This window comes from Pseudorca crassidens, chromosome 1 (assembly GCF_039906515.1).
Source record: "Pseudorca crassidens isolate mPseCra1 chromosome 1, mPseCra1.hap1, whole genome shotgun sequence".
NCBI classification, from domain to species: Eukaryota; Metazoa; Chordata; class Mammalia; order Artiodactyla; family Delphinidae; genus Pseudorca; species Pseudorca crassidens.
The window spans coordinates 35,230,490-35,242,381 of record NC_090296.1 but is presented as its reverse complement, the minus strand read 5'-3'; the positions used below and the strand labels follow the sequence as shown (position 1 = coordinate 35,242,381).

Below are 11,892 nucleotides of genomic sequence, written 5' to 3'. Positions count from 1 at the left end.
CAAGCCGAAAGCTGTTCCCCAGCGACTGAGCGCGAAGAACTTCGCTTCTTCCACTTGAGGCGCACGAGTGCGTGTGCGATCCGGCCCCCGGAGCTGCGGAGCGGACCAATGAGCGGGCCCTTTCTCCGCGCCGGCTCGGGATTGGGCGAACCGCGCCAGGCTCTCTGCCTAACAGCGCCGGGAGCGCGTGCGCGGTCTCGAGGTGGAGTCGCTGGGGGCGGCGGGGGCGGCTGCGGCGACGGCGGCGACTGGCGGTGGGGCGGGGGCGGGGACTAAGGATTGTGAGGTGGGGAATCGCGAGTTTCTGGATTCTTTATCCGGTATTTTAAGTGCCGCGGGGGAACTGTCGTTTCTGCAGTGTTTGGGAGAGGCCAGGGCGGGAGAAGCGGCGGCCGCCGTGGCGCGGAGGTAAGAGGCGGACCAGCAGCGGCTCGGTGTGGAGGTCTTAATCAACAGGTCCCAGCGAGCGGCCGGGGGAGGGGCAGCCGGGCTCACCCCCTCCCCCACGCGCCGGGCCCGGGCGGGACCCCGGGCTGCTGCAGGCAGCCGGCGCCGGGTCGGCAGCGGAGGGCGTGAGCCCAACCTTTGTCCCTCGGAGGAACGCTGTCTGGCGGTGCCCACTCCCTCTGGCTTGGTGAACGACTCACCTCGGCGGGGGCTCCTGCCCGGCCGGCCCGAGGTGCGGGGAGGCGCCTTCTCTCTGCGCCCGCGCTCCCGAGTTCGCGACTCTCCTGACTCCCTCCAGGCAGGGTCCGGGAGATCGGCGGGGCGAAGAACACTTTTCTTTAGAAGACGGAATGTAGTTGGCGTTTCTCTGCCCGACTCAGCTGCTGGTATTCGGCTGCTCGCTGCATTCTTTAAACAAATAAACAACTTGCTTCCTCGTAACCATTTCAAGAAGAGCCTAATCTTCTTCATGGTTTCTGATAATTTACTCTAAGTTTGCAAGGTGAGCTTTGAAGCCTGTAAATTGTTTTAAGCTACTTTTAATGAGAGGCTTTAAACAATCTTTGGTGCAAATTATGTAACTTCCTAATGATAATAACTCACCTCTGTTTAGTTGATTGACATACGGTAAGGTGTTCGAATTTAGGTTTCGGTCGAAAGGTTTTTCTTGGCATTTGGCGCTGAAATTAAAATCTGATAGCCAGAAGGTTTCTCGTAGTACATAGTGTGTGTTTTGTCTCCATACTCGTTTAGGATTGTGAGAATTTAGATTTGGAAAGCCTGTAGCACAAGAATTTTGAAAGTTTGATTTTAATGACAAGGTGAAAGGAGTTAATATTTCTGTTTTTTTCAGTGTATATGTTAATGATAGTATTCTAATTATGCCTTTGGATTATACCGGAAATTAATAACATAATAAATTCTGCAATAGGAACAAATGGCATGTTGGTTATTAGTGTCTTTGAAGTATTAGTACTGGGATAATGAAATTGTTAAATAAGCTTTTTGGATTATGAACTACTGATTTTTTACTAGATTCCTGTGGACTTGGCATATTACAATTTTTTTTTTTTTTTTTAATTGCTGCGTTGGGTCTTCGTTGCCGAGAGCAGGCTTTCTTTAGTTGCAGCGAGCGGGGGCTACTCTTCGTTGCGGTGTGCGGGCTTCTCATTGCGGTGGCTTCTCATGTTGAGGAGCACGGGCTCTAGGCGTGCAGGCTTCAGTGGTTGTGGCTTGCGGGCTCAGTGGTTGTGGCTTGCGGGCTCAGTAGTTGTGGCACGCGGGCTCTAGAGCGCAGGCTCAGTAGTTGTGGCGCACGGGCTTACTTAGTTTCTCTGCTCATGTGGGATCTTCCCGGACCAGGGCTGGAACCCATGTCCCCTGCATTGGCAGGCGGATTCTTAACCGCTGTGCCACTAGGAAGTCCCTGTAAGTTTTAAAAGGCTGTCTATACTATTGTAGCAGGTGAAAGCTATTAAATTATAATGTAGGAACTCTGTAGGTGAAACAGGCAAAAAATACGGAAAGCAATTTGTCATTTTATCTTTGTTAAAACAAAATCAAGTAAATCTTACCATGTACTTCAATGACTTTTGGCCAGACTGATCTGAACTTGACAAGGTGGACTCATTAATATTAACTTGTTTAGAATGTTAAAATGCAAAAGGATATGAAGGTTACCCAAGTCAGTAGGGTGAGCTTAGGAGTTTGTATGGTCTTTCTAAATTATTATTATATGATTAAAAAGCTCATCACAGACATGCCAAGAAAGTTGGTCCATTTTTTTGTATCAGTGTTCTTGTTGAGTTGGAAATAATCTTAGTCTTTGTATAGTCTAACCTCTTCATTTTCCAGGAAAAGGAAGGTGAGGTTTATAGACAGACTAGTTAGTGGCAGAGTTGGAGCTAAGTGCTAATATGCTTGCCTTCAGATTCCAAGTACAGTGTTCTTTTGACTATATACTGTTGTTAAATAAACAAACCAATAAGTTACCCTTCTTTGATTTTTTTTTCCATCTTGCATTTTCTTTCCTTTTCTTTTTTAAATAACCACTAACCACAATTAATTCATTCCCTGACTGAAGGGTTGTTTTCAGTTTTTCAATATTTCAAACAATGTTTAATGAACATCCCTGTGCATATCCCCTTAAGCACATTTGTGAAGTTTTCCCTAGAATGAATTGCTGGACCATAGGTTGATGTGCATTTTCAACTTTACTAGCTGCAGCCAAATTATCCTCTAAAGTTGTAACAATTTACATACCTGCCAACAGTATATGAGTCATCCTTGTCCAAACTTGGAATTGTCAGATTGGCATTGTCAGATTTTTAAATTTGTGCCAATCTGATGGGTGACAAATGATATAATTATTTTCCTTCTTTCACAGAGGTTTTAACTTTATTTTTAATTTACGTGAAGTGAAATTAACTCTTTTTGTTGTACAGTTGTCTTGACAAATGCATAGAGCTGTGCAACTACCAAAGTCAAGATACACAACAGTTCCAGCACCTGCAATTTCCTTGAGCTGCTCTTTTGTAGTCAGCTCTTCCCCCACCCTTAACCCCTGGCATCTGATGTTGTCTTTCCCTGTAGTTTGTCTTTTCTAGAATATCAGGTAATGGAATCATACAGTGTTTATTTAGCCTTTTGAGTCTTGCTTCTTTCATTTAGCGTAATACATCTGAGTGGCCGTCCATGTTGTTGGGTGTATCAGCAGTTCCTTCTGTTGTATTGCTGAATGTAGTATTCCATTGTATGGATGTATCACAATTTATCCATCCACCAGTTGAAAGACATTTGAGTTTTTTGTTTGTTTGTTTGGACTATGAATAAAGCTGCTATAAATCTTTGCCAACAGGTTTTTACGTGAACATAAGCCTTCATTTCTCTTGGATAAGCACCTTCAAGTGAAATTTCTGGGAAGTGTATGTTTATTTAAAGAAAAAACTGTGGTGGGCTGAATAATGGCCCACAAAGATGTTCTAATCCCTAGAACCTGTGAATAAATTAGGTTACATGGCAAAGGTGAATGAAAGTTGCAGATGGAATTAATCAACTGACTTTAAAATAGGGAGTTTATCCTGGGATTATCCAGATGCTGTGCTGGTGTATCCTGACGATCCTTAAAGGGGAAAGAGAAGATAGAGTCAGAAAGATGTAGCAATGAAAGCAGGGACAGAAATGCAGAGTTCTTAGTTTTGAGGTTGGAGAATTTGGGGCACAAGCTAAGGAATGTGGTGGTCTCTAAAAGCAGGAAAAGGCCAGGAAATGGATTAACCTTTAGAACTCCCAGAAAAGACTGTAGCTCTGCCAGCAACTTGATTTTAGCCCAGAGAGCCCTGTGTCAGATATTTAACCTACAGAACCTGAGAATAATAAATTTATGTTGTTTTAAGCCACTAAATGTGTGGTAATTTGTTAAAGCAGCATAGGAAACTATACACTGTAAAACTGGTTTTCCAAAGAGGCTGAATTGTAGTCCCACTGGCAGTGTATGAGTGTTCCAGTTACTTTACATCCTCATCAACACTTGGTATGATCAACCTTTTTAATTTTAGTCACTCTAATAGGTATATAGCAGTATTTCATTGGGGTTTTTATTTGCATTTTTCTCATGAATAATGATGATGATCATCTCTTCTTTGCTTATTTGCCATCTGTATATCTTCTTTGGTGAAGTGTCCAAATTCCAAATCTTTTCCCATTTTTAAATTGAATTTTCTTCTTTTTATTTTTGGCTGCGTTGGGTCTTCGTTGTTGTGCGCAGGCTTTCCCTAGTTGTGGCGAGCAGGGGCTACTCTTGGTTGTGGTGTGTGGGCTTCTCATTGCGGTGGCTTCTCTTGTTGAGGAGCACGGGTTCTAGGCATGCGGACTCAGTATTTGTGGCTCTTGGACTCTAGAGCGTAGGCTCAGTAGTTGTGGCCCACAGGCTTTGTTGCTCCGTGGCATGTGGGATCTTCCTGGACCAGGCCTCAAACCCATGTCCCCTGCATTGGCAGGCGGATTCTTAACCACTGTGCCACCAGGGAAGTCCTGAGTTAATTTTTGTATAAAGAAAGGTTTAGGTTGAGTTTCGTTTATTCAGTTGTTCCATGACCATTTGTTGAAAAGACTATTCTTCTCCATTGAATTGCCTTTGTCTCTTGGTCAAAAACCATTTGACTACATTTGTGTGGGTCTATTTCTAGACTCCTGTGTTCCATTGATCAATTTTTTTGCCAATATCATAGTGTCTTGATTAATACAGCTTTAAAATTAAGGCTTGAAATCAGGTAATGTGAGTTCTCCAACTTGTTTTTCCTTCAAAACTGTTTTAGCTCTTTTAGTTCTTTTGCTTAAATTTTAGAATCAGCTTGTTGATATATCAAAAAAAATTCTGCTAGGATTTTGATTGAGACTGTATTAAATCTATAGATTAACTTGATAATTGACATCTTAACAAGGCAGTTTTCCAATCTATGAACATGGTATTTCTCTCCATTTGTTTAAGTCTTTGATTGCTTTCATGAATGTTTTGTAGTTTTCAACATGTAGATCCTGCAAATATTAGATGTATACCTAAGCATTTCAGTTTTTTAGTCCTATTGTAAATGATCATTTTTAAAAACTTGGGTTTCCAATTGATCATTGCTAGTATAATTGATTTTTGTATGTTGACTTTGTATCCTGCGTTTTTACTAAACTCATTTATAACTTTTAGGAGCTTTTTCCTGTATATTTCTTGGCATGGCATTTGTCTAAGGATATAGTCATGTCATCTATGAATAGAGTAATGTTTCTGGAGATAGTCATGTCATCTATGAATAGAGAAATGTTTCTTTCTAATATGTATGTCTTTTCTTTTTCTTGACTTTGCAGTCTAGGAGTTCCAGTGAGATATTGATTAGGAGTGTTGAAAGGGAACATCCTTGCCTTGTTCACAATCTTAAAGCATTCAGTCTTTCACCTTTAAAATATAATGTTAGATATAGGTCATTTTGTAGATTCTTTAAATCAGGTTAAGGAAGTTTTCTTCTGTTCTGAGGTTGCTGAGGGTTTGGGTTTTTTTTTTTTTAAATCATGAATGGATGTTGAATTTTGTCAGATGCTTTTCTGCATCTATTGAGGTGACCATTTGAATTTTTTTCTTTAATCTGTTAATATGGTGAATTACACTGATTAATTTTTAAATGTTGATGCAGCCTTTCATGTTTCTGGGAATAACTCCAGCGTTGTTACAAACTAAATCATTTTGGATTATTTTTCTTTGACATTAACATTTTTCTTAAAAATAAACAAGGAAACTGAACATAAGATTTTGTGAACCAAAGTGTTTATAAAGTCAGATAAATCAAGGTATTCATTAACAGTTGTGTAAATTTTACATGTTGGTAGGACTTAAGTTTTCTTGATCTGTCTATACTGGAGTTTATACACTGTACCACTGGAGGACGCTTCTTTAAAATTACTAAATGGAGAAAGGAAATATTATTTGTGACACTGTAATCAAGCATTCCTCATGCTGGCTTAATTTAGGCAAGTTGTTTAAATGTATTTGGATAGTAAGTATATTTTGAATGAAGATAAAATGATTTAATTAGGAGATTTTTTTTTTACTTGGAATGAAAACAACCACAGGAAGAAAACAGGCTCCTTCCTCAACACCGGAAGATCAATAATAGACCCTTGAGTGATCACATAAATGTTTGGCTTGGTCCAAGTATAATGAATTAAGTGAACGTATTAAAAAGTGTGAAGTGAAATATAAACTAAAGTACTTATAAGAAAAAGCCAGGCTCTGTTTTGCTATACTGAAGATATTCTTTCATGAAAAATGTGGGTACGTAGTAAAAAGATGCATGCTTATTAAATATTCTTTAGTATGTTGAATTGTGAAATTTTTCCTCCATCAGTTCAGACTACAGAAGACAGTTTAATTATTAAGAATAAGGTTTCATGGGGAGTTCCCTGGTGGTCCAGCGGTTAGGACTCTGTGCTTCCACTGCCGGGGGCACAGGTTCGATCCCTGATCGGGGAACTGAAATCCCGCATGCTGTGCAGCGCGGCTAAAAAAAAAAAAAAAAAAGAAGAATAAGGTTTCAGTAACTTCATAGTCAAGCTGTTTAATTTTATCATTTTTATAAATTTGGGCTTATCATATGATTTAATCACTATAAAAATTCAAGCAATTTCTCCCACATAATTTTAAAGTTCCTTCTTAAGTTATTAGTTGTCTCAAAGACCCTAAACATCGAAGTTTTGAGGCCTCTGAGGTTCTTGGCAGTATTGATCCTTTAAGGCAAGGGTTGACAGATTTCTTTAAAGGGCAAGATAGTGAATATTTTAAGCTTTGCAGATCATATAATTTCTGTTGCAGGTCCTCAACTCTGCTGTTACAGTGCAAAGATGGCCAAACGAATGTGACTGTGTTCCAGTAGAACTTTGTTTGTTAAAATCAGGGTATGCCTTGATTTGGCCTGTGGGCTTAGTTTGCCTACTTTGGTTTTGGGCAAAAAGTTAGCAGGAGAAATGAAAATAATTATAGTAATGTAGCAGAAAGACCCTTAGGGTCAGCTGAGTTGGGAGGTTATTCCATGCTCTAATTCCCAGCCAAGCCCTTACTTTCCTTATCTTTAACATGTGGCCACCTCGGAAGATGATTTAAAAGGTTAAAAATAGGGTATGGAAGGCACTGAGCAAAATATTCTGACACATAGTAGATACTCAATAAATATTTGCTCCCACCACCCCACCATTTTATATTATTTTACAGTGTGTAGTATATCTAATTAGTTATTCCAAATATTAGAAATTATAGTTGTGTTTATAGCTAAATTGTCTTTTGAATTATGCTTTTTGGCCATGTAAGTTATAACTGTTTGGCTTCACAATAGTATCAGAAACTTCACATGAAAAAAATTGAGAATTTGTGTTGAAATATAATTTCATGTTTTGAAGATTTTACATTGTCACAAAAAGTGTTTGATAATGTCACTTAAAATGCATTACTTTGATTTGACCTAAGAAGTAGGTTTTCTGTATTCTGTGTGCTTCAGAAGTGCCTTTAAGACTGCATTCATTTAAGTTAATTGACTGCCTCCTGTGAGTGAACTGAACTAGGTGCTCTGCTAGGATTTGGTTGTACTTAAAAAGTACCCATATTTAGGTACTCATTTTTGTGTAATGTTTGGGACATAAGGGAAGCGTCAGAAAGTTGTTTTTCTTTCCTTCTGAATTACTGTCAGGATAAAGCTGGATTCGAGATTTTTAACTCCCCTCCAAAAAAAAATTTTGTGCTCCTTCACAGATCAGAGGCAGAGATGCCACATAGGTGGATGTTGAAATAATTTTGCGCCAGTAGTTGGTGGCAGGACTAGAGTTGGATCTCACATACCAGGTGCATAATCTTTCTAGTACTCTTTTCATTGCACCATTGCCTGGTTTGTTAGCTCTGTTATCACCTGCATCTGGACTCCCAGAAATCTAGTTTTCTTGTCCCACGTTCTCCATTTTCCCCCTAAAGCTTAAACAGAAGCTGTTGCAAAGTCTTATCAAATTTTACTAAGAAAACTTTATATTATTGTTTAAATACAGTTACAGCTTAGAATATAATTGTATTATACTTAATATGAAAGAAAAGTTTTCTGTTTTTAAGCAGATTTTAAAAATTCTGCTTTACATTGGTTATATTATCTGTATGATATTTATGTATAAGGAGTTGGTTTTCCTTTGTTCTACAAGTAATCATCGTTCACTTTTGCACACTTTTGTCTGCCTCAGATTTCCTAACTAGTTTATTCAGAAAATTATAGGTAAATACTGAATACTTACAATGTGAAGACTTTGGGCAGGATATAGAGAAGTATTAGATAAAGTCACTGCCCTCAGAGGTCTGGCTTTGAAATAAGTATGGACAGTCCCTTAGAGATTAGGTTGGATTAAGAGAATTTAATAGTTGTTTGAAACGGGCAGTCAGAGAATTGCTCAAATAATATGCAAATAAATTGTAGGATTGTACTTATAATGTTACAGAATTATAAGTTTATTAAAAAAATAATATATCACAGTTTATTTAACTGTATTACTGTTGGTGAGTTGTTTCTAGCTTTTGGTTATTATGAGTAATGTTACCATGAATGTCCTTACACGTTTAGTCTATCAAGGTTAATATGTACATGTGTTTCTCTAGGGCTGTGCTCTCTAGTATGGTAGCCATTAGCCACATGACTATTTATTTATTTATCTTTGAATTTCATTTATATTTTTATACAGCAGGTTCTTATTAGTTACCTATTTTCTACATATTAGTGTATATATGTCAATCCCAATCATGACTATTTAAATTTAAATTAACTAAAATTAAAAATTCAGCTCTTCAGTTACACTAGCCACATTTCAAGTGCTTCATAACCATATATGGCCAGTGGCTATGTTATTATTGCACAGTGCAGATATAGAATATTTCCATTATTGCAGAAAGTTCTATTGACAGCACTGTTCAAAGTATATAATTAGGAGTGAAATTGCTGGATGATGGCATAGGGGAATGGTCAACATACTAGATAATGCCATACTCTTTTAGCGTAAACTATTGAGTTTCTTCAAATTGCCTCACATTGAAAACTCTACTTTATAAATACTGGACATGTAAACTTAACTGTCTGTTAATCTTTTGTGAGTCTTATGGTCGTTTGGCCCTGTCCCCCAAAACACACACACTGTTGTGCATATCAGGGAATTCATGGAAATTAGATCATGAACCCCAGAGTTAAACCTCTGATCCAAGTGATTTGTCTGAGAACTATACACATAAGCTGCAGGTGTTTTTCAAAATAATGATTCACTTAAGAGTAATCAGTAGATACCTAAGAGTTTATGAAAGGAAATTTGATGGTTCTTTGTAGGCATCTAAAGGGATGGTGTTCCTTTTATGTCTTATCCTTTTATACTTTACATCTTACCCTTTTATACTTAAATTTTATAGTGAGAGTAGTAGTGCATTTGGCTAAATTACAGTACTTTTTGCTTTCCCCTAACTCCTACCCAGAACTGTATACCTTGCCCCATCTCTTAATGTGTCATGCAGTATGCTGTATCCTTTGTATATAGTTGTTTTTTACATAAATTTATTTTATTTATTTATTTTTGGCTGCATTGGGTCTTCATTGCTGCACGCGGGCTTTTTCTAGTTGCGGCGAGCAGGGGCTACTCTTCGTTGAGGTGTGTGGGCTTCTTATGGCAGTGGCTTCTCTTGTTGTGGAGCAAGGGCTCTAGGCGCGTGGGCTTCAGTAGTTGTGGTGCATGGTCTAAGTTGCTCCGCAGCACGTGGGATCTTCCTGAACCAGGGCTCGAATCCGTGTCCCCTGCATTGGCAGGTGGATTCTTAACCACTGTACTACCCGGGAAGCCCTGTATATAGTTTTAAACATTAACAACTTTGTGACTGAACAGAGGCTCAGAGAGATTATTTTATCCAGAGTCCTATTGTAACTGATAGCGGGTATTTGAATTCAGTTTGACTCCAAAGCCCTTGGATTCTTCTACTTTGTATTTTAGCCTGCCTTAAGACTTACCTTGTTTAACACTGTCTTTTTGGTAAGATTAAGATCTTTTTTTGGGAAAACCATCTTGAATTTAGTGTTTAAATTGTACTTGAATTAAAGTGAAGAACTTTGAACCTGTAAATTGTAAACTCCTTAAGGGTAGGGGCTATGTCTTTTTATTTTAGTATCTCACAGCTTCATATGGCACAAGGTAGGTGCATGTTAAGTTTGCACTTTTTAATCATTTACTTGTTAAACCTTAGCCTTACTTGTGAGTTTCATCCCAGAGACTGTTCTAATCTAGTTACCTCCTGTAACCTGAGAGAATTTGAGATTCAAAACAATTCCATTTATCCTCTTTTGGCTGTAAGTGTGTTTAATTGTGGGTGGAGGGTTCTTGATTCACTTTATTTACAAAGATATAAATATGAGCAGATGAATTTGCTCATGGCTTTGTCTTGCTTTTTTGTGGGCTCTTACTGATAGACATTATAGTTACAAACCTTGCGCCGATGAAGTACTCAGACTATGGAGTCAGACTTGTGCTGAAATGCCTTCTTGACCCTTCTTGACTTGTGTGTGACTCTGGGCAAGTTTACCTGTGAAAATCTGATTAGTTATCTGCAGAATAAGGAATGTTGTACTTGTGGGGGGTTGTACTTGTGCCTGATTCAGAAGGCTTTAGGGGAGGAAAAACCTTTTTCTCTTTCCTCCTAGGTTCATTGTCTGGGGCCCTGTAAATTAAACTGACAAAAGACAGATTAACAGGAGAAATGGTTTATTACTTATGCATATGGAGACCTTCAAAGAAAAGAATTGAAGACCAAAGAAGCAGAGAGACTGAATGATAAATTGTGGAATCCAGACAAGACAAAGGAAAAGAGGCTTTTAGGGGCTGTAAATTGTGGGAAGGTAATTATGTGGGGGGAACTAACGGAATATAAAGGTTATTTTAGTAAGGTTTGTTATGCAGATTTAAGTTGGTGTCATCTGATTTGATAAGAGTCAACTCCCAGGGTTGAGGTCCTCTTTTTTTTTTTTTTTTTTTTTGAGGTCCTCTTTATGGTACCTTTACAAATGGAAATTAATGCTAGCTTTAAAAAGGGAAATTTATGCTGTGCTTTTTAAGCCTGATAGGGGAGGACAGGTTTTTTTCCTGTGTCTGTTTCTTTTTTTATTTATTTATTTATTTTTATGGTACGCAGGCCTCTCACTGTTGCGGCCTCTCCCGTTGCGGAGCACAGGCTTCGGACGCGCAGGCTCAGCAGCCACGGCTCACGGGCCCAGCTGCTCCGCGGCATGTGGGATCTTCCCAGACCGGGGCACGAACCCATGTCCCCTGCATCGGCAGGCGGATGCTCAACCACTGCACCACCAGGGAAGCTCCCTGTGTCTGTTTCTTAATTGCCTTTAGCTCACAATAATCCTTATGCCAGTGTCACATTTTGGGGTGGAATATTCTGATCCCCTTCAGAGTCTTTATTTTGAGGATTAATTGAGATGATGTATCAAGAATGATTAGCGAGAGGGCAGACAGCAGAAGCAAGAAGAGCTACAATCCTGCAGCCTGTGGAACAAAAAACACATTCACAGAAAGATAGATAAGATGAAAAGCAGAGGGCTATGTACCAGATGAAGGAACAAGATAAAACCCCAGAAAACTAAATGAAGTGGAGATAGGCAACCTTCCAGAAAAAGAATTCAGAATAATGATAGTGAAGATGATCCAGGACCTCGGAAAAAGAATGGAGGCAGAGATCAAGAAGATGCAAGAAATGTTTAGCAAAGACCTAGGATAATTAAAGAACAAACACCTAGAATAATTAAAGAACAGACAAACAGAGATGAACAATACAATAACTGAAGTGAAAGATACACTAGAAGGAATCAATAGCAGAATAAATGAGGCAGAAGAACGGATAAG

General features: G+C 38.9%; 1 protein-coding gene across 2 annotated transcripts in view; it reads left to right on the top strand.

Moving 5' to 3' along the window:
* Window positions 1-249: 249 nt before the first annotated feature.
* Window positions 250-11,892, top strand: part of PALS1 (protein associated with LIN7 1, MAGUK p55 family member) — a 102,879-nt gene continuing 91,236 nt past the window's right edge. For both annotated transcript variants that reach the window (XM_067732810.1, XM_067732817.1), the window contains exon 1: window positions 250-408. The gene's annotated coding sequence lies outside the window, so the exon portion shown is untranslated. The remainder of the gene's footprint in view (window positions 409-11,892) is intronic.